Genomic DNA, 22,357 nt, shown 5'->3' with positions numbered 1-22,357 from the left:
GACGTGAGTGCCAAGTCGCGAGTGCGACGACTGTTTGTTTGATGACAGGAGATATTTCGTCTTGCCCTCGTTCACTGCCAGACCCATTTGTTTTGCTTCCTTGTCTAGTCTGGAGAAAGCAGAACTAACGGCGCGGGTGTTAAGGCCGATGATATCAATATCATCAGCATACGCCAGCAGCTGTACACTCTTATAAAAGATGGTACCTTCTCTACTAAGTTCTGCAGCTCGAACTATTTTCTCCAGAAGCAGGTTGAAAAAGTCACACGATAGGGAATCGCCTTGTCTGAAACCTCGTTTGGTATCGAACGGCTCGGAGAGGTCCTTCCCGATTCTGACGGAGCTCTTCGTGTTGCTCAGCGTCAGTTTACACAGCCGTATTAGTTTTGCGGGGACACCAAATTCAGACATCGCGGCAAGAGGCAGTTCCTTTTCGTGCTGTCGAAAGCAGCTTTGAAATCGACGAAGAGGTGGTGTGTGTCGATTCTCCTTTCACGGGTCTTTTCCAAGATTTGGCGCATGGTGAATATCTGGTCGGTTGTTGATTTTCCAGGTCTAAAGCCACACTGATAAGGTCCAATCAGTTTGTTGACGGTGGGCTTTAATCTTTCACACAATACGCTAGATAGAACCTTATATGCGATGTTGAGGAGGCTAATCCCACGGTAGTTGGCGCAGATTGTGGGGTCTCCTTTTTTATGGATTGGGCATAGCACACTTAAATTCCAATCGTTGGGCATGCTTTCGTCCGACCATATTTTACAAAGAAGCTGATGCATGCTCCTTATCAGTTCTTCGCCGCCGTGTTTGAATAGCTCGGCCGGTAATCCATCGGCTCCCGCCGCTTTGTTGTTCTTCAGGCGGGTAATTGCTATTCGAACTTCTTCATGGTCGGGCAATGGGACGTCTGCTCCATCGTCATCGATTGGGGAATCGGGTTCGCCTTCTCCTGGCGTTGTGCATTCTCTGCCATTCAGCAGGCTGGAGAAGTGTTCCCTCCATAATTTAAGTATGCTCTGGGCATCGGTCACTAGATCACCTTTGGGGGTTCTACAAGAGTATGCTCCGGTCTTGAAACCTTCTGTAAGCCGCCGCATCTTTTCGTAGAATTTTCGAGCATTACCCCTGTCGGCCAGCTTATCAAGCTCTTCATACTCACGCATTTCGGCCTCTTTCTTTTTCTGTCTGCAGATGCGTCTCGCTTCCCTCTTCAATTCTCGGTATCTATCCCATCCCGCACGTGTTGTGGTCGATCGTAACGTTGCGAGGTAGGCAGCCTGTTTTCTCTCCGCTGCGGCGCGGCACTCCTCGTCGTACCAGTTGTTCTTTTGCACTTTCCGAAAACCAAGGGTTTCGGATGCAGCTGTACGTAAGGAGTTTGAAATGCCGTCCCACAGTTCCCTTATACCGAGTTGTTGATGAGTGCTCTCAGAGAGCAGGAGTGCAAGCCGAGTAGAAAATCGTTCGGCAGTCTGTTGTGATTGCAGCTTTTCGACGTGGAACCTTTCTTGTGTTTGTTGGCGTGCGTTTTTTGCTGCACAGAGGCGGGTGCGAATCTTGGCTGCAACAAGATAGTGGTCCGAGTCGATGTTAGGACCTCGGAGCGCACGCACATCTAAAACACTGGAGACGTGTCTTCCGTCTATCACAACATGATCGATCTGGTTGGTAGTTTTTCGATCCGGAGACAGCCAGGTAGCTTGATGAATCTTCTTATGCTGGAATCTAGTACTACAGATAACCATATTTCGGGCCCCGGCGAAGTCGATCAGCCTCAACCCATTTGGGGATGTTTCCTCGTGGAGGCTGAATTTACCGACCATAGTGCCAAAGATACCTTCTTTGCCCACCCTGGCGTTAAAGTCGCCAAGCACGATTTTGACATCGTGGCGGGGGCATCTCTCATAAGTGCGTTCCAAGCACTCATAAAAGGCATCTTTGGTCACATCGTCCTTCTCATCCGTCGGAGCGTGGGCGCAGATCAGCGATATGTTGAAGAACCTCGCTTTGATGCGGATTGTGGCTAGACGTTCATTCACCGGAGTGAATGATAGTACTCGGCGACGGAGTCTCTCTCCCACCACGAATCCCACACCAAACTTGCGCTCCTTTATATGGCCACTGTAGTAAATGTCACAAGGACCTACTCGTCTTTGTCCTTGTCCCGTCCATCGCATTTCTTGGACGGCGGTGATGTCAGCCTTTATTTTCACGAGGACATCAACCAGCTGGGCAGCGGCACCTTCCCAATTAAGGGACCGGACATTCCAGGTGCATGCCCTTAAATCGTAGAAGAGAATTTAAATACGTAAGTATTAAAAAAAGTCAAATTGTGAGCGGCGAACCGTTCCGCTGGGCTGCAGCATAATATGCAATGTAGCCGTCATTGGGTCACGTTAAGAAAGGGAGTCAATGTCATGAAATAAAGTGCAGCGCGGCTCACATGCCCGTTGATTGCCTGCGAAGCGGTTGTGTGCGAAACACAAATAATGTTAAAAGTTCGATGTCCACTTCTTAACGTCTATATGAGGTCCCTTCCCCCAAAGTGGAATAGAAAATGGCGTGATCTATTAGTTTATAAATACTTTAACAAAAAACTTACAGCTTTTTCTTTGGAGCATTTGAAATTATTTATAAAAATTTTACAATAAAAAGAAATTAACAAAAAAAAAAGGATTTAATTTTTAGTTTACTTTTTACTACTTTAAATCAAAAAGTTTAATAACGTTCTCTTTATCCTTTTTTATTTTTAATTACGTCAAAATATTTACATTCATTAATTCTATTAACGAACTGTTGTACATTCTTATTACTTATATCCAAATATTTCAACAGAAAAAGACACAAAGTGGTATTCACACCCCTCCAGCAAAGTGAATTTAATTGTTAAAATTTATTCGTGGGCAATTAGCACATTTTGTATAACGTCACTGATTAATATGTTCTACATTTATGATTACAAAAGCCAAGCACTCTTCATTGTATCCCGCAACCACAAGTTTGTAGATTTCACAAAATTACAGCTCTCCATCCGCCAAAAAATCGTGAAATTCCGTATTTCTGTTAAACTGCCTTCATCTCCCTGCAAAAATATTTAAATATAAAAGTTTATGTACGTATTTCTTCAGCTTTGCTTTCGTTACTTTTGTTGTAATCGTGCACAATGTTGCATCAAATTGTTTCAACTAATTGAATATCACAAGTATGCTGATGAATTGGAATGGCGTGTTAGTGCTTGTGTGAGCACGATCTGCAATAAAAAATATAATAAATTCAAAATTTATTTATTTGCAATTGTTCAATTTAATATAAAAAGAAGTAAGGAAGGGCTAAGTTCGGGTGCAACCGAAAATTTTATGTTCTTGCAACTTGCAAGAATCAAAACCAGGGAAATACTTTAAGGTGTAAAACGGCAACCAAAGGATCGGAATCTAAGCAATTTTATTGGTCATTTATGCCTTAAGCTCAGTCGTTGTTAAAGAACGTACATATGTGTTACAAACACCTTAGTTTATACCAGAAGCGGCTTACCAAAGTTCAGTTAAAAAAGTAATGAAAAAGCAGAATAAACAAGAGATTTTTGCTACAGAATAAAAATAGACGTTTCTTTGTGTGCTGGTATTTCCGCATTATGCTCGTGCGGTTGCTTTTTGTTGAAGGACAAAGGTGCCCCATGACCGCCATACACATACATACTTGAGCTGATATCATAGGGATATTCGTTTGAAATTTATGAATCAAATTCCGACCTTACACTTGCGTACAGTCATGTGATAACATTGCTTATAACTACATAGGTGTTAGGATGTGTATGCGGACGCGCCTGACTATGTGAAGGGACTCTAATATACATGGAAGCAGTTGTATAAATAACGGCTTAAATCGAGTAGGCGCCAGTTGCGTGAATCAGCCGAACAAAAGCTTTGTCGTTTGTGCAGCGACAATTTAGAGTGTCATAAAACTGCCATTCCACTCGTAATGCCTCGTGTAGGCGCAGTGTAGATTCAGGCCTATGTATGCTCGTAAATGTGTACGAATTTAATCCAATGGTTGAAAAAAAATGCTTCTAAATTGAAAGACCAACATAAGCATGAGGTTATAGCTATAATTTTGGCGACGCATTTAAATCTTACGGTAATTTTGGAACACCAACATATTTAGTTGTAATCTAGCGTTAATCTTGGAACACCCTGTGTTTAATTCGAATTTTGTATTAATTTTAAGACACCCTTTACTTATATGAATAACTATGTTTTAGTTTCGGACTTTCGATTTTCATACCAAAACCAAATGTTGCCTTTTCCGACAACATATGTAGCCAAAAAGAGTCAACAGACGTAACTATTGAGTCACCGAAGTCACCGCATCGATACAAATTCCTAAATCTGTATAAGTCAGTGCCCCTGTGTGCTCAAAGCTACCAAGCAGGAAACGATTTACTCAAAATATCCTTTCTCGCTGAAATGTGTAATTTTCAAAACTAGTACATAATAACGTAATATAACAGAAACTATTCTCTTGGACGGACAACATTTAAATTTGGAAATGATTTGTATTTAATTTCTTTTGTTTATCATCTTTATCTGATTTATTATTTGTGCGAAGTAAAACCTCATGTCGGACTATCATAAAATCAATCACAAATACGGACTTGGATGATAAACAAAATACTGTCGTCATCGTCTTTATATATTAAGTGATACTGAAGTAAGCACAGCACTAATTTGAATGCATAAGTTAACGCATAACAAGTTTATCGTTGATAGAAAATGTGAACAATGAGTCATGCTATTAAAGTTGCCACTCCTAGGCTCAAGCGTCAGCTGACACTTCTAGCGAATTTATAAATATGGAAAATGCTACTAAGATCACGAAAATTAACATCCTCACAAATTTCAAGATTATCGGGCATTTAGGAGCAGACTTGTAATGACTGTCAACGAATGCGGCTATGCTTGACTATAAAGTGAATACTAATAAAGAATAACGAAGTTTTAGTTTTTGCGTTAAAAGAGATAATCTAACTTAAACCAGCTCTTTATTTTCAATGGATTATCCTTCTATTCTTTTGATATTTTGCAAGAAGCAAGTGAATGTTCAACTTTGAAGAAATGTGATTCTAATGCGAAATTTCCCCTCTACAAAAACCTTCTGAATCATTTTTTTTAATGGAAATTCCTTTAAAATTTATAGGCAGTTAAAATACCTAATATTTGATGTATGAGCATTCATACAAGCGATTTACACATTTACGTTGCTCATACGACATGGCGTTCTATATGAATACAGTACAAAAGACTCCCAAAGCAAACATGCAAACGACATAGCTAAAAATAATATGTAAAGTGGTATGAGTGTTGCTATGTGCATTTTTTCTGTTGCGTCAATGCGAAATTAAATTAAGCCAAAGTCATGACAATGAGCACTAGTATGGATAGACGTCAATTAGCTATAACAAGCTCATAGCCAGTTTTTTGCTTTTTTCCAATCCTAATTAATACTATTTTTGGGTACGTTTTGCTCTTTCTTAATTCAATTTAGAAATTCGCGGAAAAAAATAATTAACCTCTTATGAGCTACAAGTTGCTTAGTATTTTTTTATCTCCCCACGTGCACAATTCACTCGAAATAGATATGACATCAGCTGTATTAAGGAACCGCCATTCCAGGCCTACTAATTTTTTTTCCTCCTCCAAAACAATTCCAGTATTCATTTTATTTTTATACCCTTTCATAATCTTATTTTCTCAACAAGAAGCTGCTTATTTGTCAGAATCGCTGTTATCGGACAACTAAATCATATATGTAGCTGTCATACCAACTGAATGATCAGAATCAAGTGTTTTTATGGAAAACTTTGTTATTTGAAGAGGTATCTTCATGAAATTTGGCATAAATTAACATCGAAAGCATTGCTACAATTTCCAAATATATTGGTCACTTTCTATTCTTTTATGCTATAAAAATGCACTCTTGAAAGGTATAATAGTTCTGTGCAACCGAAGTTAACGTGTTCAATGTTTTCATTTCATTTGTTTTATTTATTTCGTTTCGCTCATCAATTAGTAATCAGACGGCTGCCGGCTAATCAAGTTATCATAGAAAATAATTCTAGTTTACGCTTGAGTACACATCAAGCATCAGAGCAGCTACAAATATGATTTGCAATCATCATTACAAAATTTATAAAACTGTTATTTTAGCATTGCTATGCACCATTGGCCTTAATTAACTGCGTTGACTACTAGACGGCTGATAGAGTCAAGCTACTCATTGAGCAATATCTATCCTAATATAGTAATATTAACTCTAGCATATTAGTAACATAAAGTATTTTCAAGTAACTAATAATAATAGCAGTACCTAACTGCCCTTGAATCTTTTATGAACCAATAATAAATGCTCATATTACCATATGTGTTAAAGATCGACTCAGTAAAGATAACTTTAAGCCTTAGGGCATATAATTTAGGATATTATTCCACAGCAGACATTTTTTCTGGAGTTCTTCTCTCTGGGTACAGAGTTAAACTCCAGAAATGGCAAAGCTTCAACAATAACATCTGTCATCGGATCCTAAACAGTAACATCATCTTCATCTTATATAGAAGAAACAAACGGTTCTCTTTAACAATTCGAACCAGCAAAGTCTAAGGTGGAGATATATTCCTTGAAGAATCTGTTAAAGCTACAATCTCTTAACGCTGTCTTTATTTTATTTTGAAGCGTATTTGACGCGTAGAACAAATACGGGCGAATAGTTCACAGGCATACTGGTGTCATATTGGTCAGCCTTCCATGGAAAATTCTCACCAAAGATCAGACCGATCTTGAAGATTCGTTGAGGATCAACAAGTAGGCTTTTGCACAAACAGATCGTGTACCGATCATACAATCGCAATCGGCGTTATACTGGAGTTAATCACCGAATATCAAGCGAATATCCACATCTATTTTGTAGACCTTTACGCCACATTTTTAAATTAAGAAGAGATCAAAAACATCATCAAAGCCTTCTATGTTGGTTTTGAAAGCAAAGTCTTGGACAGTAAACTTCAATCAGACTTAATTTATTCAAAAACTGTCATAAAAAGGATGATATTGCACTCCTGACAGTAAAAAAACAAGAAAAGTTAACTTCGGCTGCACCGAAGCTAATATACCCTTCACAGATTACATTGGTGCCTTAGAAAATAATTTATACCAAATTTCGTAAATATATCTTGTCAAATGCAAAAGTTTTCCATACCAGCATTTGATTCCGATCATTCAGTTTGTATGGCAGCTATATGCTATAGTAAGCCGATCTTAACAATTTCTTCAGATATTACATTATTTTTACAAACAATAACTACAAATTTGGTGAAGATTTCTTCAAGATATTACATTATTTTTACAAACAATAACTCTTAGAAAATAATCTATACCAAATTTGGTGAAGATACATTGGCAAATGTGAAAGTTTTTCATACAAGAACTTGATTCCGATCGTTCAGTTTGTATGGCAGCTATATGTTATAGTGGTCCGATATCGGCCGTTCCGACAAATGAGCAGCTTCTTGAAGAGAAAATGACGTTTGCAAAATTTCAAAAGGATATCTTAAAAACTGAGGGACTAGTTCGTATATATACAGACAGACGGACGGACAGACAGACAGACGGACAAGGCTAAATCGACTCAGCTCGACATACTAATCATTTATATATATACTTTATAGGGTCTCCGAGGCTTCCTTCTGGGTGTTACAAACTTCGTGGCAAACTTGATATACCCTGTTCAGGGTATAAAAAAAGATTTTCAGAATAATCTAACTAAGCTTGGCGGGTGTGCTGACGGGATTTTCCTAAAAATTTACGTAGGTACTTGTATAACTGAATCTATCTTTAGCAACAAAAAATATCGTGCAAATTAGAATTCTGCTGAATCATAATTACCAACCCTAAAAAGTTTGCTGAGGACATTGTTAGTTACATAAACAAAGCGCGAGGTGCGTATGCTAAACATCATTTCTTCCTATAAAACAATCTCAGTCAGCACCAAACTTTTGACTCCAGCGTGAAAACAGTACTCTCATACGATTGCGAGTCCTGGGACTTAACAAAATCGCTGATAATCGAACTGCAGTCTTTTGCAACTCTGGTTTACCACAAAGATTTATGATCTGGTTGTCTGGAATCATTTCAATAAAAATCTATTGGAAACAAGAAACACATTAACATCGGTTGCACCGAATCTAGAATTCCCTTCAAAAGTGCAAGATATTCTTAGCAAGAACTTTTAATCGATTCGATCTTAACAATTTCTTCGGCGATTGCACTACTGACTTGTGCCATAAAGCCTGCCACATTTATTTAGATATCTCGTCAAATTAAAAATTTTCTATAGAAACGCTTAATTCCTATCGTTCACTTTGTATGGCAGCTGTATGCTATAGGGGTCCGATATTAGCGATCCTGAAAAATGAGCAGCTTCTTAGTAAGTAAAGGACGTGTGCGAAATTTCAGACCGATATTTCAGCAATTGAGAAATTGGCTCGTATACACACGGACACGGCTAGGCAAAAGAAAATGTTACAAACTTCGTTGCAAACTTTATATACCCTCTTTAGGGTACAAAATCCAGACCTAATGTTTTATGTGCTTGACACAGGAGAACAATAAAGTGCCTTCCCGAATTACTTGTACATATGAATGTTAACGTATGACGCTAAACCTTATATTGTGACATATATATGTATGTATAAAGAGTTGAACATCTGAAACGCCTGTTGTCAAAGTTGTCGGAAATATTTCAATAGCTTTGATCGATTTGCAATAAAACCATAAAAACCGTAAAAATCATGAGAGCGAATGGATCATTGTCAATCGTGTAATTCACAATTAAATTCATTTAAAATCCTTCTCCCTTTCCTCCTTTCGTTCATGACGTCACGAACTAATGTATTTCTCTGCCGAGCAGCCCCCAAATTCATTAATTCAACCATTCTTATCCGGTAGTAAGATGGTATATTATGAGGAGTCTGTGGTCCGCATCGGTATGGAACAGATATTTAATTGCGCCATGCTGACAAAAAATAAGCTTTGAAATTCAATAAGCATTGGATGGAGGTCACGCATTTCACCCACTTAGTAACGGCTCTACTGGTTTAACAACAAAATTAATATATTTAATATATTACATTTGATACACTCACAAACAAGCGAAATTCGTAATGAGAATTTTAATGTTGTCATACAATTTCAATTTTGGCAACTAACTAAATTAAACTTTGAAGCAAACACAGGTATATGTGTTTATAATATCCATACCAAAGAGAAATGGTTTTGTGGTTTGTAAGCAATTTGGTATCCGACAAACAAACCGAATAATTTCTAAATTAAACAAATAAGGAAGAACTAAGTGCGGGTGCAACCGAACATTTTATACTCTTGCAACCTGCAAAAATCAAAGCTACGGAAAAATTTTAAGGTATAAAACCAATCATATTGAGTAAAATCAGCCGGATGTTCGAGAATCCTGATATTAGTTATCTAGGGGCTAGTCCATGTTTTCGCTCAAATTTATCTACTTGAAGCACAAGAATACTCGTACACTCTTATCAATAAAACACACCCTTGTAATTTCATTGGGATAACTATGCAGTACAAAGTTACCCGGAAGTTCGAAATTTTTTATATTAGGTATGTCGGGGTTACGGGAAGTATTGATTTGATTCAACCCATTTTTGATATACAAGCATACCATTATAAGAGAAGGATTATCCCTTAATTTCAATTATATCTATCACATAATGACCGATACTTTGGATAGAGAGCTAACTATAGGTAATGGGGTCCAAATATTCGCTACCTAGGGGCTTGAGTAGTTTTTATTGGAATTGGACAATTTTTGATCACAAAGGGCTCCGCCTTACTTTTCTTCAAAGGAGCGTGTATTAAAAATTTCATTAAGATATCTCAATTTTTACTGAAGTTACAACTTGCGCAGATGGCTGTACAGACAGTCACCCGGATTTCAACTCGTCTCGTCATCCTGATCATTTATATATACATATATATATACCTATGTCTATCACAATTATTTTTAAATGATGCATACAATCGTTAGGTGAACAAAGCAACTATACTCTCTAGCCATATGTATGAAGAGTAGAAAAATGTGTAATCACGAAAGACACAATTGCTTTCATGCAGGGCTGTTACTGAAGCAAACAACTTTTTTATTCTGCTTGAGTAGTTGTGGCTTTCTGACTTTTAACGGTTTACTTATTTATGAGCATATTTTTAAGCTTTATACACCGGCCTACGGGTCAGAGTGTGTGCAATCAATAATTTAACAGGAAGCAAAATCGGACATATGTACATGAATATCTCAGCAGTTCACCTACATACGTGAGTACATCAATTTTATGCACTCGCGAGAACTGCGCGTTGACTGCTTTTATGCAAAGCTATTTTGTGTACATATGTATGTATTTAAGAAGATAATTCATTATCTTGCAGAATGTTATATCAAGCTTAACTTTTATAAATAAATTTGTCAGTTTAACATTCATAATATCTAAGCATAGTCCTAATCTACTTAAACAAACAACTGTTCAGAAACAGTCGCTTAGCATTGTTTTTGTACCCTGAAAGGGTATATTAAGTTTGCCATGAAGTTTGTAACACCCAGAAGGAAGTGTCGGAGACCCTATAAAGTATATATATAAATCATCTGTCCGTCCGTCTGGCGAACTAGTCCCTCAGTTTTTAAGATATCGTTTTGAAATTTTGCAAATTTCATTTTCTCTTGAAGAAGCTGCTCATTTGTCGGAACTGCCGATATCGGACCACTATAACATATAGCTGCCATACAAACTGAACAATCGGAAAAAATTCTTGTATGGAAAACTTTTGCATTTGACAAGATATATTCACGAAATTTGGTATGCAGAATATTTTCTAATTCAACAATGTAATCTCCAAAGAAATTGTTCAGATCGGTTACTATAGCATATAGTTGCCATACAAACCGAACGATCGGAATCAAGGGCTTGTATGGAAAACTTTCGCATTTGACGTGGTATCTTCACGAAATTTGACATGGATTACTGCTTAAGGTAATAATATAATCTCCGAAAAAATTGTTCAGATCGGATTACTATAGCATATAGCTTCCATATAAACTGAACACATAGTTACTAAAAGAAAGCACCTGTGAAGGGTATATTAGCTTCGGTGCAGCCGAATAAATGTTATAGTAGGGGGAAGTATTGGAAGTATCGAAAGCCGGAGTACGGAACTTTAATCCGCAAACTCTAACCTACTCCCAACTGTCGACTATCCCACTGTCTGGTCTGATGAAAATACAGGTTCCCATGTCCTCTGTCTATCCACGAGTGGAGGTCCGGTATAAGTCTTTGAGTCTAATGCCCTTTGGATGAGGAATACCACCGCAGCTGCCACATTTTGGTGCTCTTGTTCCTCTCCTCTGTCTTTGCCGATATTATTTTATGCGCTGATAGCTGACATAATCGTCATTGCATTTATTTCTTAGGTCGACTAATTGTTTAGCCACTGCTTGCACTATGAGACCGTCCGCATATGCTATTAGTTTCACGTCTGTTGTTTGCCGCCATATATAAGGTTCCTTAATATTAGGCTCAGTATTGAGCCTTAGGGCGTTTTTAGATGAAATCCTATATGTCAGAAACTACTTAAATTTTATGCGTGACATTCTTAAATTCGATATGATTTCTTAACTTTACTTAATATACTTTTTTTTTGCAATAAGACTTTGCATAGTGGCTATTTGAGTCTTAAGATATTTTATTAAACTCAGAGAAAATCATTTTCCGATAAAAATAGCTCAACACTTTTCTAAGCTGCAATATAACTACTGAAATAGTTAACTTTAATTTGAAGGGAAGGAAGTTGATTCGCACTTTATTGATCCGCTTTCATTCGCATTCCAATCCCCCAACGACGATTAACATTTCAGGTGCGTTTACTATTTAATTATATACTTTAGTACAAGAGCCCATTTTTATACCACAAAGTGACCGCTGACCTAATCTCCAATTGAAAGCGGAGGAAATGAATATTGTCACAACACATGCAAACAAACTTCAATATTCAACATAATAAACATGCAAATTTACACGGGAATATCACGTGAACACTCTGTAGGGCATTAATTACACTAAAATGCCCAATTTAATATGACAGCTTGTATGTCAATATTGAAACGGCAACTCATTTCCGGAGGACACCACCTGCGTTGCCATGTTTGAGGCAATTCGATGTGGATTGGAATAAAGGGCTGCCGGCTAATCATAAAACGTTTGCATTTCAGTCGCAGACCTCGCCCCAAGCACATACACAAACACACACACAACCACCAGCACAAAGGCAAGGGGGGAAACAATGGGGAAAACAGTTTCGATCGCTGTTTGCTGCGTTATTAAAAACCGCTTAATCAAGGAAGATAAAAGTTATATTGCCTCACAGTGTTGCAGTGTTTTGATTAATATACAAGCAAGTGTTGCATGTACCCGACACCATTCAATCTCTTTATATCATAGGCTTATCTCTTTTTCATTAGCATTGTTATTGCTAACCACACGAAATGAAACAAGTAACGGTAGGCTAAGCGCCGGTGTCACCAAATACCCTCTTGTGACACTCATATAGTGAGGTTAGGTACTCCAGCCAAGATATGAGTGACGACTTGAAATTCGCTACAATAGTGAAGAATATGAAAATTTTTTTGATGGATAGTCTTCAACAGTGGTTACTTGCACCAACATCTTTTCCAAGCCTGCACTCATTCGTAACGAAACTCACTGCCCTCTTCTTGAGGCATTGGTGTATAAGTTCGATATTTTATTTCTACACTAGTAAAACCAGTAAACTTTTACTTGAATTTATGTCAAGACCACTTACAGTCTCCTAGTTTGTTACACCATTGAGTTACCCGTTATCTCACAAATGCGACTTAGAAAGTTTTTCAATGTTCAATGTTCAAAATTCGACTTATTTCCGGAGATACAGCCGGTTTTGTGACGTGGCGTCTGTCTTCACAAGAATTGTCTCCTAAACTTTAAACGCGTTTTTCTCGAAACTACTTTTTTTGAAGTGGTGGACATGATATCTCAAGTTCTACTGAACTGATTCTTTTGAAATTTGGTACATATCTTCTCTATACAATGCTCTATCGTTTCTGCCTTGGATTTCGAAAAATTTTGATTTGAAGTATTTTTAAAAAATTCGATAAGGTCGCAAAAATCGGGTAAAAAAGTCGACACCATTTTGTTATTTTATTTTATTTTTTTGAAAATGGTGAACCCGATAACGACATCCTTACTAATGAAGAATCTTCTTGTTTTTTGTGTTTTAGATCTCTACAAGTGTTCAAATCTCGTTAACCAGGACGCACCGTTTTTTTTTAAGCACCCACTGCACCGGCCCGTATCTCGACGAATTTTTGTTTTTTTTTTTTCTTGCAATTTTTTTTTTATATTACTAAAATGTCAATAAAAAACATATAAAAAATTTGATAGTAAAAATGTTTTTCATTTTTTTTTATCTTAGTTTAAAAAAATGCCTCAAATTCATGCGTCTGGACCAGAATACCCCCTTAAGTTTGTCTAGCAGGTTGTTGAAGAGAAAACCATACCGCAAAGGGGGAGTGTTGCCCAGTTTGCAATTCTAAACTTAGTATAAAGATGAGGTTCTTTGGAAGTAGTCGCTTGAATATTTACATACGTGTTAGTTTTTCCCAGAGCTTTTTTATTGTAAAATTGTATATAGACTCTTGTCCTTCTTATCCACCCGAAATATTTCCTTGTGATCTTTAGCGCTTTTAATGGGCAGGGACTTTCCGTTTGCATGCAGAGCTGAAGCCTTCGAAATAGTCATTAATTGCGTTAGAAATTAACATAGGAGACCAGAACTTTATTAAGAAACGTCCCAACCTCTGTTTCTATGTTTCCTCCCCGGATTGCTAAGCTGTGATGTGATGTGCAAACTGACGCATCTGTACATATGCTCAGATAATGCGCGATCATAAAGAACCCTTCAATCCAAGGTTAAAGGTTCAATTGCCTTCAAGAGCAGGCTAGGGTCGAAGACATCTGCATTTAATGAGCAATCTTTCATCTGATACGCACGGTTTAAATTTCTGATTATTTCCATTAAATAGTCATGAATATTCAGAATGGACTTTCAAATAATATCGGCGACTACCGATTCATCTAAACACCCATCTGGTATTCCAGCAAGCTCTCAATGAATAAATTTTTATTTTCGTAAATTTAAATCGGTACAATGTAGTTTCTTATAACACACTCTCAGCGCTCTCTCTGTTAATTTAATTTAATACGAACATTTCGACCCACTATTCTAATTTAAGACCTTTCTACAAACATTTGGCAGAAGCCGCATTTTATGGTCAAACTTGTCGCCCAAATGCAGCCATCATTCACCTTTAATGTGTCAGTTCGTTGAAAAATCTATTTAATAAATTTCCATAAATTGCTCTTGTTAAAACTGATGGGCAATAAAAATAAATTCAAATTCTTCTTAATGGCTTTCACTGCTATATATTTACATCTGTACATAAGTATACATCAACACGGACTATTTATTTATGTAAATTCTGGGGTGTTTATTTGGCTGACAAATTGAATTCAAAAACTACAACAAACAATAAATTATTTAAATGTTGGCTTTTATTGACTTTATTTAATTTTTTATTTAAACAAAGTAATGAATTTATTTTTCAAGCAATCATGGCAATTTAGCGGATGTACTTCTCCGAAGTGCGACTTCTTTTACGGAGGTATACATATAGTATATCCATTTCGATAGCAGAGCAGCTATACATACGAGTATCTTGATGTCGCTGGCTGTGAGTGTGAAACTAGTCAAGGCCTGCGTGGCCTCTCTAGCTGTCGCGTCAAGCTACTTCCATTTTATACTTGTGGAACCTACAAAGCCGATGAGCTTGTAAGAAGAGCACGTTTACCCGAAGTCCATCCGGGACGAGCAGATGTTCCCCTATGTAATATGGGCCCTGGACTTATGAGCCTCTCACGAGCTCACTAAGCGGTGATCAGAAATAAACACTTGTGGCGTTATGAAAAGCCAGAGTTGACCACAGTGAACTGTTAACTCTAAGCAGATTAAGTATGAGAAAGCTTTAAGGGGTTAAAATTAGATGACAGTCTGGCACCGCTTACTTTTAAATATCGATCGATATGTGAGATATATAATTAAAATTCAGAGTCATCCTTTCCTAATAATAGTAACTCTGTATATCAAAAATGGTTTGTATCGTGTGAATATTTCTTTTAGCCCCATTTAACTAAATGCTTCAACAAAATTCTGTATGAGGAGAAAGGGAATCAGTTAACGATATACTTACCTCTTGTTATATTGCGTCCCAATAACTCATCGAAAATAACTTATCTATTAGTTATAATATCCCCGGATGTGTATTTTCATGATGGAATTAATAATTAATTATCTCAAGATACATATGTATATATAGCACTTGTACTAAATACGCGTAACAGCAAGAGTTCCCCATTAGAGATATTTTGAAACTTGTGAACCTAAGGACTGAAATTAAAAAATATATATTTTTATTTAGTAGTTCTTTTCCCGAGTTTTTTTTTATACATTTAGATAATCCGGACATTTTGATATTTTGGACTATGCATGGTGGTCAATTGTACGGATTATCGAGATTATACTGTATTAAAAAAACATATTCTATGAAGTTCATTAAAAAATCTCCAAGATTTATCGATACATATGATATAAAATCAACAGTAATTTAAAAATATCACAAAAATATATAATCTTCGGGTGATTTTTTAAGAGCTTGATAAATTTTATGAAAAAAAAAACCATAAAATTTCGACAAATCTCATTTTCTTTATTTCTAACGTTGGATTGGTTCATGACATTTACTTTTTGAAGATAATTTCATTTAAATGTTGACCGCGGCTGCGTCTTGGGTGGTGCATTCGGAAAGTCCAATTTTGGGCAACTTTTTCGAGCATTTCGGCCGGAACAGCCCGAATTTCTTCGGAAATGCATCTTATAGTTGCTGGAATAGTTGCTGGACTTACATTGGGCTACTCTCTTTTTGACTTGACGTAGCCCCACAAAAAATTTTTAAAGGCGTTAAATCGCATGATCTTGGTGGCCAACTTACTTGTCCATTTCTTGAGATGAATTGTTCTCCGAAGTTTTCCCTCAAAATAGCCATAGAATCGCGAGCTGTGTGGCATGTAGCGCCATCTTGTTGAAACCACATGTCAACCAAGTTCAGTTCTTCCATTTTTGGCAACAAAAAATTAGCATCGAACGATAACGTCGCCATTCACCGTAACGTTGCGTCCAACAGCATCTTTGAAAAAATACGGTCCAATGATTCCACCAGCGTACAAACCACACCAAACAGTGCATTTTTCGGGATGCGTTTGGCCACCAAGATCATGCGATTTAACGCCTTTAGACAATTTTTTGTCCGTCCGACCATAAAACGTTACACCATTTAGTCGAAGACCAATTAAAATATCTTTTAGCGAATCAAAGTCTTTGTTCAACATGTGTTTTAAGCAATAACGGCCGTTTTTATGGATCGGGGGCCCCCAAGTCATGATCACACAAATGCCGGCATTTAATTTAAATATTTATAGGTAAACTAAAGGCGCTCTTTATCTTCTGTAGCATGTCATGCAATGGAATCTGCCTTAGGCATTTGATAAATGAAGTTGATTTTGCAAATTTTATGCGTTTTTTATTAAAAAAGTTGATAGCATTACATAAATAAAAAGCTATAGTAATAGCATTGACACTGATTTTATGCATTTTTTAACGAGGGTGCATTATTATCAGAAAAATATTCCTTGTGTATTTCAACAATATTTCTTACAGATTGGCCAATTATGTTTCGCACAAAGTAAGCTATAGCCACCAAAGCCCACATATTCGGTATCTGGGAGCGTTATAGTTATAATCCGAGTATGAATAATTTTGGACTTGAGATAGCATAATGTAAAGGTTCGAAATTTCATTCCAATATATTCTCTCGTGCTTGATTTTTATAGGGAAAAAGTGGAAATTTGAATTGTTTTATATGGGAAATAGGCATCCATCTCGGAAGTAACATTTAATATTTCTAACGACATTTGTTTAATGATATGACCGTGAACTGTGAAAAAAAATAAGTCGAATTCTGAAAAATCTACTCTCACCTCACTTATAACGGTGCTCTTCAAAACTACATATATTTATAGTTGTAATTGTGATAGCTTAGAATCATGCGAAAAATGTCTAGTCTAATCTGTTAGAACGCTAATCGCCCATTTCGAAAAATGTAGGAGTGACAGTCCCTCTCTTATGGGAAATTTTATAACATACTATACAAATGTTTAAACAACATGTTTGATTACATATTATATTTATACATATTGACTTTCAGCATTTAATGAGGAAGTAAACACGCTATCGAAATTATTTATCGGTTGCTCAAATGAACAAATATTTTCCCTTTTATAAAAGCATGGCACATTTTATGGTCTCAGCTGCACTTGCTTTGCTTATGTACATAAGAATTTTCGAAAGGACAGCGTCAGCACATCCATGGAAAGCAATTTGCTGCCTCTGCGAAACAATATGGTGCGGCCCTTGAGCAAATCACGATAGTGTGGGCGATGAGAAAGTGATGTGAAAGAGAAACATGAAAAAATGGTGAATTTCAATTGCACCTTTCACAAGTGTATTTTTTATTATTTATTATCATTGCATAAAAGAGTATACAAAGATATTTTACTTGATTTTCAACAGTCAGTTTGTATGGCAGCTTAAGGTGTTTTTTTTTTTTTTTGAACTATTCAATTTTTTCAGTCACATCATGAATATTCCTTGTAAATAACCTAAAAAAATTCTTTGAAAATTTGAGCCCTTAATATTAACATTAAGGACTGGACCAAGGCATCTAAAAATGTTTCATTGAAAATACACGACAATCGTGATTTTTCATCTTTAAATTTCTATAGCACAGAGTTATTTTATGGAATCGCTTTGACTTTAGAGACATATTCCTCAGAATTGAACACTCTACAAAAGTTCCCATTGCGACAAAGTCGAAACTCTCACCTGCGAGGTAGTACGGTGCTCTAACCCTGATTTTTCCACGAAATTTACAGTTTTTTGTATATATCTCATAAATGACAAGAGCTATATAAAAAATGTACATGAAAAACTTGTAGGAAATTTTATTTGCTACCAAAAAGGTCAGAGGTCAAAATCGCTATCATTAATAATTCTCGAGATATTCGGCTTTTTAAGTAAGGCTTTATAGAATTTTCATTGATGATATGTGATAAATCTTCCTTGGTGAGATAAATACGTGTCTCCAATTTCAGATCGATATCTCGAAAACTACCTCGGTTTACCTTATGACCATATATTGTTCAAATCCAAAAATTTTCCTTCTGTTAGGTACCAAATATTTGGTCCCCTGTACCTATAGTTGACTTTTTAATACAAATGTCGGTCAATGTGTGAGACATATAATTGAAATTAAGACATAACCTTTGCCTGACAATGGTATACATATACTGGAATAAAATTGGGCAAAAACTTGACCGTAGCCCCCATATAAAAACATGGTATAACATCCGGGTGACCTTACTTTGTGAGGTAGAAACCTCAGGGAAAATTTTATTAGTATGTGGCATACTCCTGGTATGTAGTATATTCAACACAAGATAACATCGATCCTCTGGTTGACGTTTAAGGTATTTAAGTATAATATGTTCGGTTGCACCCATCGCATAGGAATCATAGGAATCATATAAGCTAGGCGATCGGAAACATGTATTTTGGACGGAAACTTTCTCATTTAACGAGTTATCTTCAAGAAATTTGGCATTGTTGTTGGCATTGCTATTAGGGCTGCACAAGAACTCAGACTTTTGCCGTTTGCTATACTAATGAACCAAAGGATCATGTAAGCAATTGTTATTTTCGTTTGACTTAAAGAAAAGCCATCATAGTCAAGTCCAAACACACGACGCTATATTCAAGCTTGTCTTCGGCCAACAGACCCATCTGACATGATACTAAATCGCCAGTGACAAAGTTTCCAAATTGGTTTGTATAGAAAGAGAAATTGCCCAAACCTGGCAAGGCAAAAATTAAAGAGAATTTGATAAAGGATAAGAGCATTGAAAAAAAACTTAATTATAATGAAAATCTCGCCTGAAAATGCGAGAAATGTCTAAAATGCCATAAATCGAAAAGTTACAAGGGCTTAATAATTGAATTTATAATAACACATAAAATTTAAGAATGTAATAGTATGTCCTTAAAAATACCTCCACTGGACTCTGGTCTGTATTTCTTTCCGGATATTTTGGGTGTTGGGAGTGACGAACGAGGAAAAAGATTCCATCAGGATATTTCCAGAATGGAGGAACGCTATCAAGAGATATGGAGCGCAATAATGCCAGCAGATTTTTGTAGGAGACTTAAAAATGTCCTGCCAGAAGCCAGATATTCACAAAACTTATAAAAAGCTGATGTTTGTACTTTTGAGGAAATATATGTTTCGTGGTATCAAGAAAACCTGATGAGTCAGTTTTTTTTATTTACTTGCTATTGTATAGTGGCCTGAGCAAATTCAAAATTTTATATGAGTTTTCATGTAACAAAAAAAGTTAAAAATTTTGTTAACCAATGTTATCACTTAAATTTCTTTAAAAAAAATCATAAATGCTATGGTATATTTTAATATGCCCTAGTTAACTTGAGAACAAACTTCCATAATCTATTTACCGTCCCGATCACATGTTCTTCATTCACATCAGCGACGATGTCAAAACCACACAAATTAATTCTAAAACAAACACAACACCAAAGTGTAGCGCTCAAATTGCCATGAACTGTCCAGCTCGGGCTTTCCTCATTTCACGTGAATTTGAATAATACCTGATTACAACCAACACTAACGGCCTTCTCACCGCGGTCTACCACATTTCTCAATTTCGTTTGGTTTTTACCCTTTTGACTTACCAAATGTCAGAGCATTGTAAAACCACGAGTCACCCAAATAAAATTAATTTCTTGGTGGCCTTTCGCTACTACTTCTACTCGCACATCTCTGGCATCAGTTTGTTGGCGCTTTTTCGTTTTTACATTTTGCTCCGTTTTTATATATTCGAATACAAATTTTCGTCCAATTTCGCAAACGAACCATTGCATTCGATGTTTGGAAACCAACTGATGCCAAAAACAAATTCGAAATTACTTAACAGCCGGCATTTAGCTACAAATGTGTGCTCTCCCATTTTTGGAGCACAGCGCAACCGCCATGTGGCTTTCAGTGGTGAGAGCAAGTATGAGAGGTTTTCGAACAAACAAATCGCTTTCCACTAAAAGATGTTTGTGAATCAAAATAAATACCGGACACGTTTGTGTATTTTCTTTAGTTTTTATTGTGATTTGTATTGCAAAACTCTGCGCGTTAAAGGTGAATTCTTAAGGTTGATTTAAGTTTCACAGTTCTGCTAGCTTAGCTCTTACTCATATATTGATGGACAATCACTACTAAGATTTATTTCCTTATAATGTTTTATTGTTGGTAACAAAGTTTATGCTGTTGTCATGGATATATCGGTCACTATACGTGAGTATATAATGAATGCCCTAACATTTTATAACACAGCGCCTTTTTACTAGGACGTCATTTTTGTGTTGCCACAATTTGTTTGTTTTGTGTTTAAGTGGATTCTCATGGTAAGCAAAATTTTCATTGAGTCAATTTCTACTCTCTCTTTGCTCTCTTTCTGAACAGCATTTAGCTATTTTGAAATTTCATTCATGATTCCATACACTACTTAATTATTCTAATTATGGGGAGTACGAATGTCCATACTCACACTAAGGTTGTTCATAATCGATGAAAGCTAAAACGTTAAAACAAAGAGTTATTTAATTGTTTATTTATTTAAAACTCTTAATCATACTTACCTCATAAAAACTCATCCGAAATTAAGATGTAAATATATTTCAATATTCATTTCAATGTTCCCTACTTTTATAAAGAAAGAACACAGAACCTATAAACCAAATGGGTAATGTTTATTACTATTCGAAAGAACATTCTTTGGCATTTATAATTGAAGACCATGGCTACGTATCAGGTAGTCCATTCGCTGAGTCCAATTTTCGATGACTCCATCGAGCATTTCGACTGCTAACTGGCGAATGACACACATGATGTTTTGCTCCCGGGTCTGAATCGAAAAGGGAATGCAACCATGGACTTTAAACTTTTCATATCCCCATAGGAAAAAGTCTAACGGTGTGATATCAAGCAATCTTGGTGGCCAATCGACCGGCCCAAAAGGTTAAATTATCTCCTCAACAAGGTGTTAACTCAATAAATCTATTAGTTGATGCGATGCGTGAGAAATGGCGCAGTATTGTTGAAACCAAATGTCGCATCAAATGTTCGGTTATGATTGCGCGACAACGATCGCCATTGACGGTTACGTGCTCTCTGGTAGAATTTATGAGGAAATATGGACCGATGATTCCACGGTCACACAAACCACACCAAACCGTTGTTTTTTCTGGATGGTATTGCAGCTCTTGAAGATTTTATGGCTCTTTTTCTCAAATGCAACAATTTTGGGTGTTTACATACCCATTGAGCCAGAAAGGGCCTCATCGCTGAACAAAGTTTGAAAACGTCTGATCTTCTTGGAAACAAAGGGCGAAGCGATGTCACTTGAGAAGGTCGAGCAGCTTCAGTTCTTGCACAAGCTGTATTTTGTACACTTTCAACTAGGATTTTGACGAAAAATGCACCAAATTGTTCTATATGCCAGTCCGAGTTGCTGCGAACACTCTCAGGTATGGCTGCTCTATTTTCTTCACTGCGTGCTGGACGTGGTCTATTCGGTCGTATATTATGCAATAATAAACCTCAAGTAAGCCGCTTATGTTAACCATAAATTAAGCGTAGCACGCGAAACACTTTCCTTACGGAACGTAAATTTTCGTAATAAATTTGAACAAATTGTAAACGTTGTTCAAAATTAAGTCTTTCTAATATGAAATGCCAAACAAAAATAACATAACAGCTCGACACGACTCACGTGTGATCTGTCAAAAAAGGCTATTGAAAAAAGTACCTTCACGTGGATCACCCGTTATGTATGGTTTTCAATAAGATAACACTTTTTCGGCTCTTTTTGACTCCTGTTTTATGACGCGTTGCTTCCAATATTCGGCCGGTATATAAATATAATCACCCATCGGAGACGGTAATTCAAGCAACCATGGATCG

At 36.6% G+C, this 22,357-nt stretch overlaps 1 long non-coding RNA gene across 1 annotated transcript; it reads right to left on the bottom strand.

The window, feature by feature from the left end:
- Positions 1-2,735: 2,735 nt before the first annotated feature.
- LOC126763027 (uncharacterized) lies at positions 2,736-20,267 on the bottom strand. The gene is made up of 3 exons (XR_007667547.1): positions 20,077-20,267; positions 3,144-3,250; positions 2,736-3,082 (listed from the first exon to the last, which is right to left on the bottom strand). It is a non-coding gene; the product is annotated as an uncharacterized LOC126763027 (long non-coding RNA).
- Positions 20,268-22,357: the final 2,090 nt, after the last annotated feature.

Source organism: Bactrocera neohumeralis, chromosome 6 (assembly GCF_024586455.1).
Source record: "Bactrocera neohumeralis isolate Rockhampton chromosome 6, APGP_CSIRO_Bneo_wtdbg2-racon-allhic-juicebox.fasta_v2, whole genome shotgun sequence".
NCBI classification, from domain to species: domain Eukaryota; kingdom Metazoa; phylum Arthropoda; class Insecta; order Diptera; family Tephritidae; genus Bactrocera; species Bactrocera neohumeralis.
The sequence above is the reverse complement of the archived record's forward strand: the minus strand, read 5'-3'. Positions and strand labels throughout refer to the sequence as shown.